This window comes from Scyliorhinus canicula, chromosome 31 (genome assembly GCF_902713615.1).
Source record: "Scyliorhinus canicula chromosome 31, sScyCan1.1, whole genome shotgun sequence".
Classification (NCBI taxonomy): Eukaryota; Metazoa; Chordata; class Chondrichthyes; order Carcharhiniformes; family Scyliorhinidae; genus Scyliorhinus; species Scyliorhinus canicula.
The window spans coordinates 10,167,553-10,173,552 of NC_052176.1; positions in this window are offsets into that span (position 1 = coordinate 10,167,553).

Below are 6,000 nucleotides of genomic sequence, written 5' to 3' on the forward strand. Positions count from 1 at the left end.
CATATTTTATTGCTTACTGTGTGAGTGTGTGCGTGCGTGCGAGAGAGAGAGAGAGAGTGTGGGAGAATGTGTGTGAGAGTGTGTGATTGCGAGAGCGAATGTGTGTGTGTGTGTATGTGTCAGTTTTCCCCTCACTGCCTCTGTGATATATAATGCATATATTAGTGTCTGCTGCTCAGTTACTGGGATGTGAGAGTGTGTGTGTGAGAGAGAGAGACAGCGCGTGTGTGTGAGAGAACATGTGTGTGAGAGAGTAAGCGCATGTGTGTTTATGTGAAAGAGTGCGTATGTGTGAGAATGTGTGTGTGAGCATATTTGTGAGAGGGTGCACCTCTGTGCATTTTAACCTCATTGTCTGTGATATATGATGCAAATTTTACGATTTATTGCTCAGTTACTGTTGTGTCAGAGAGTATGTGAGAATCAGAAAGTGTGTGACTATGAAAGAGTGTAAGAGTGTGTGAGGGACTGTGTACAAGAGTGTGTGTTAGTCTGTGTGAGGCAGTGAGTGAGTGTGAGAAATAGTCTGCAGGAGTGTGAGTGTGTGGGGAGAGAGTGTGTGTGCTTTACCTTCATTGTCTCTCTGTGATATATAACATATTTTACTGGTGTGCAAGTGTGTGTTCATCCTCACTGCCTGTCTATCATATATAACATTTTACTGCTTACTGCTGAGTTACTGAAGTGTGAGAGTGGCGAGAGTGTATTTTACCCTCACTGTCCCTGTGCAGTCTATAATGCATATTTAACTGCTGACTGCTCAGTGACTGGTGGGTGTGAGAGAGAGAGAGAGAGCCTGAGTGTGTGTGAGAGAGCCTGAGTGTGTGTGAGAGAGCCTGAGTGTGTGTGAGAGAGCCTGAGTGTGTGAGAGAGCCTGAGTGTGTGTGAGAGAGCCTGAGTGCGTGTGTGTGAGAGAGCCTGAGTGTGAGAGAGAGCCTGAGTGTGTGAGAGAGAGCCTGAGTGTGTGAGAGAGAGCCTGAGTGTGTGAGAGAGAGCCTGAGTGTGTGTGAGAGAGCCTGAGTGTGTTGAGAGATCTGTGTGTGTGAGAGAACCTGAGAGTGTGTGTGAGAGAGCCTGAGTGTGAGAGAGAGCCTGAGTGTGTGAGAGAGAGCCTGAGTGTGTGAGAGAGCCTGAGTGTGTGTGAGAGAGCCTGAGTGTGTGTGAGAGAGCCTGAGTGTGTGTGAGAGAGCCTGAGTGTGTGTGAGAGAGCCTGAGTGTGTGTGAGAGAGCCTGAGTGTGTGTGAGAGAGCCTGAGTGTGTGTGAGAGAGCCTGAGTGTGTGTGAGAGAGCCTGAGTGTGTGTGAGAGAGCCTGAGTGTGTGTGTGAGAGAGCCTGAGTGTGTGTGAGAGAGCCTGAGTGTGTGTGAGAGCCTGAGTGTGTGTGAGAGAGCCTGAGTGTGTGTGAGAGAGAGCCTGAGTGTGTGCTAGAGATAGTGTTTGAATGATAGAGTGAGAGTGTGAGGTGTGTTTTGTGTCATTGTTTCTCTGTGATATATAACAAATTTTTAGTGCTTACTGGTGTGTGTGTGATAGAGAGTGTGAGTGAAATGAAATGACATGAAAATCGCTTATTGTCACGAGTAGGCTTCAATGAAGTTACTGTGAAAAGCCCCTAGTCGCCACATTCCGGCACCTGTTTGGGGAGGCTGGTACGGGAGTGTGTGTGTGTATCTGAGTGTGTGTTCTATCTTTGCTTTCACTCGGTGGTATGTAACACATATTTTACAGCTTACTGTTCAGTTGCTGGAGTGTGTGTGAGTGAGTGTGTGATAGGGAGAGTATGAGCGGAAGTGTGTACACATGGGCATCAGTTTTCTCCTCACTGTCTCCGTGATATAGAATTCATATATTACTGTCTGCTGCTCAGTTACTGGTATGTTTGAGAGTGGGTGTGTGTGAGAGAGTGGGTGTGTGTGAGAGAGTGGGTGTGTGTGAGAGAGTGGGTGTGTGTGAGAGAGTGGGTGTGTGTGTGAGAGAGAGTGGGTGTGTGTGTGAGAGAGAGTGGGTGTGTGTGTGAGAGAGTGGGTGTGTGTGAGAGAGTGGGTGTGTGTGAGAGAGTGGGTGTGTGTGAGAGAGTGGGTGTGTGAGAGAGAGTGGGTGTGTGTGAGAGAGTGGGTGTGTGTGAGAGAGTGGGTGTGTGTGAGAGAGTGGGTGTGTGTGAGAGAGTGGGTGTGTGTGAGAGAGTGGGTGTGTGAGAGAGAGTGGGTGTGAGAGAGAGAGTGGGTGTGTGTGAGAGAGTGGGTGTGTGAGAGAGAGTGGGTGTGTGTGAGAGAGTGGGTGTGTGTGAGAGAGTGGGTGTGTGTGAGAGAGAGTGGGTGTCTGTGAGAGAGAGTGGGTGTGTGAGAGAGTGGGTGTCTGTGAGAGAGAGTGGGTGTGTGAGAGAGAGTGGGTGTGAGAGAGAGAGAGTGGGTGTCTGTGAGAGAGTGGGTGTCTGTGAGAGAGTGGGTGTCTGTGAGAGAGAGTGGGTGTGTGTGAGAGAGAGTGGGTGTGTGTGAGAGAGTGGGTGTCTGTGAGAGAGTGGGTGTCTGTGAGAGAGTGGGTGTCTGTGAGAGAGTGGGTGTCTGTGAGAGAGTGGGTGTGTGCGAGAGAGAAAGTGGGTGTGTGTGAGAGAGAGTGGGTGTCTCTGAGAGAGAGTGGGTGTATGTGAGAGAGTGGGTGTCTGTCAGAGAGTGGGTGTGTGAGAGAGAGAGTGGGTGTGTGTGAGAGAGAGTGGGTGTCTGTGAGAGAGTGGGTGTGTGAGAGAGAGTGGGTGTCTGTGAGAGAGAGTGGGTGTGTGTGAGAGAGTGGGTGTGTGTGAGAGAGGGTGGGTGTGTGAGAGAGAGAGTGGGTGTGAGAGAGAGAGTGGGTGTGTGTGAGAGAGTGGGTGTGTGAGAGAGAGTGGGTGTGTGTGAGAGAGTGGGTGTGTGTGAGAGAGTGGGTGTGTGTGAGAGAGAGTGGGTGTCTGTGAGAGAGAGTGGGTGTGTGAGAGAGAGTGGGTGTGTGAGAGAGAGTGGGTGTGTGAGAGAGAGTGGGTGTGAGAGAGAGAGAGTGGCTGTCTGTGAGAGAGTGGGTGTCTGTGAGAGAGTGGGTGTCTGTGAGAGAGAGTGGGTGTGTGTGAGAGAGAGTGGGTGTGTGTGAGAGAGTGGGTGTGTGTGAGAGAGTGGGTGTGTGTGAGAGAGTGGGTGTGTGTGAGAGAGTGGGTGTGTGTGAGAGAGTGGGTGTGTGAGAGAGAGTGGGTGTGTGAGAGAGAGTGGGTGTGTGAGAGAGAGAGTGGGTGTGTGTGAGAGAGTGGGTGTGTGTGAGAGAGTGGGTGTCTGTGAGAGAGTGGGTGTCTGTGAGAGAGTGGGTGTCTGTGAGAGAGTGGGTGTCTGTGAGAGAGTGGGTGTGTGCGAGAGAGAAAGTGGGTGTGTGTGAGAGAGAGTGGGTGTCTGTGAGAGAGAGTGGGTGTATGTGAGAGAGTGGGTGTCTGTCAGAGAGTGGGTGTGTGAGAGAGAGAGTGGGTGTGTGTGAGAGAGAGTGGGTGTCTGTGAGAGAGTGGGTGTGTGAGAGAGAGTGGGTGTCTGTGAGAGAGAGTGGGTGTGTGTGAGAGAGTGGGTGTGTGTGAGAGAGGGTGGGTGTGTGAGAGAGAGAGTGGGTGTGTGTGAGAGAGTGGGTGTGTGTGTGAGAGAGTGGGTGTGTGTGAGAGAGTGGGTGTGTGTGAGAGAGTGGGTGTGTGTGAGAGAGTGGGTGTGTGAGAGAGAGTGGGTGTGTGTGAGAGAGTGGGTGTGTGTGAGAGAGTGGGTGTGTGTGAGAGAGTGGGTGTGTGTGAGAGAGTGGGTGTGTGTGAGAGAGTGGGTGTGTGTGAGAGAGTGGGTGTGTGAGAGAGTGGGTGTGTGAGAGAGTGGGTGTGTGAGAGAGAGTGGGTGTGTGAGAGAGAGTGGGTGTGTGAGAGAGAGTGGGTGTGTGAGAGAGAGTGGGTGTGTGAGAGAGAGTGGGTGTGTGAGAGAGAGTGGGTGTGTGAGAGAGAGTGGGTGTGTGTGAGAGATAGTGGGTGTGTGTGAGAGAGTGGGTGTGTGTGAGAGAGTGGGTGTGTGTGAGAGAGTGGGTGTTTGTGAGAGAGAGAGTGGGTGTGTGTGAGAGTGGGTGTGTGTGAGAGAGTGGGTGTGTGTGAGAGAGTGGGTGTGTGTGAGAGAGTGGGTGTGTGTGTGAGAGAGAGTGGGTGTGTGTGAGAGAGTGGGTGTGTGTGAGAGAGTGGGTGTGTGAGAGAGTGGTGTGTGAGAGAGAGTGGGTGTGTATGAGAGAGTGGGTGTGTGTGAGAGAGTGGGTGTGTGTGAGAGAGTGGGTGTGTGTGAGAGAGCCTGAGTGTGTGTGAGAGAGCCTGAGTGTGTGTGTGAGAGAGCCTGAGTGTGTGTGTGAGAGAGCCTGAGTGTGAGTGAGAGAGCCTGAGAGTGTGTGAGAGAGAGCCTGAGTGTGTGCTAGAGATAGTGTTTGAATGATAGAGTGAGAGTGTGAGGTGTGTTTTGAGTCATTGTTTCCCTGTGATATATAACAAATATTTTACTGCTTACTGGTGTGTGTGTGATAGAGAGTGTGAGTGAAATGAAATGACATGAAAATCGCTTATTGTCACGAGTAGGCTTCAATGAAGTTACTGTGAAAAGCCCCTAGTCGCCACATTCCGGCACCTGTTTGGGGAGGCTGGTACGGGAGTGTGTGTGTGTATCTGAGTGTGTGTTCTATCTTTGCTTTCACTCGGTGGTATGTAACACATATTTTACAGCTTACTGTTCAGTTGCTGGAGTGTGTGTGAGTGAGTGTGTGATAGGGAGAGTATGAGCGGAAGTGTGTACACGTGGGCATCAGTTTTCTCCTCACTGTCTCCGTGATATAGAATTCATATATTCGTGTCTGCTGCTCAGTTACTGGTATGTTTGAGAGTGTGTGTGTGTGTGAGAGAGAGAGCCTGAGTGTGTGAGAGAGAGAGCCTGAGTGTGTGAGAGAGAGTGTGAGCAGAAGTGTGTACACGTGGGCATCAGTTTTCTCCTCACTGTCTCCGTGATATAGAATTCATATATTACTGTCTGCTGCTCAGTTACTGGTATGTTTGAGAGTGGGTGTGTGTGAGAGAGTGGGTGTGTGTGAGAGAGTGGGTGTGTGTGAGAGAGTGGGTGTGTGTGAGAGAGTGGGTGTGTGTGAGAGAGTGGGTGTGTGTGAGAGAGTGGGTGTGTGTGAGAGAGAGTGGGTGTGTGAGAGAGAGTGGGTGTGTGAGAGAGAGTGGGTGTGTGAGAGAGAGTGGGTGTGTGAGAGAGAGTGGGTGTGTGAGAGAGAGTGGGTGTGTGAGAGAGAGTGGGTGTGTGAGAGAGAGTGGGTGTGTGAGAGAGAGTGGGTGTGTGTGAGAGATCCTGAGTGTGTGTGAGAGAGCCTGAGTGTGTGTGTGAGAGAGCCTGAGTGTGTGTGTGAGAGAGCCTGAGTGTGAGTGAGAGAGCCTGAGAGTGTGTGAGAGAGAGCCTGAGTGTGTGCTAGAGATAGTGTTTGAATGATAGAGTGAGAGTGTGAGGTGTGTTTTGTGTCATTGTTTCTCTGTGATATATAACAAATTTTTAGTGCTTACTGGTGTGTGTGTGATAGAGAGTGTGAGTGAAATGAAATGACATGAAAATCGCTTATTGTCACGAGTAGGCTTCAATGAAGTTACTGTGAAAAGCCCCTAGTCGCCACATTCCGGCACCTGTTTGGGGAGGCTGGTACGGGAGTGTGTGTGTGTATATGAGTGTGTGTTCTATCATCGCTGTCACTTGATGATATGTAACACATATTTTACACCTTACGGCTCAGTTGCTGGAGTGTGTGTGAGTGAGTGTGTGATAGGGAGAGTATGAGCGGAAGTGTGTACACGTGGGCATCAGTTTTCTCCTCACTGTCTCCGTGATATAGAATTCATATATTCGTGTCTGCTGCTCAGTTACTGGTATGTTTGAGAGTGTGTGTGTGTGTGAGAGAGAGAGCCTGAGTGTGTGAGAGAGAGAGCCTGAGTGTGTGAGAG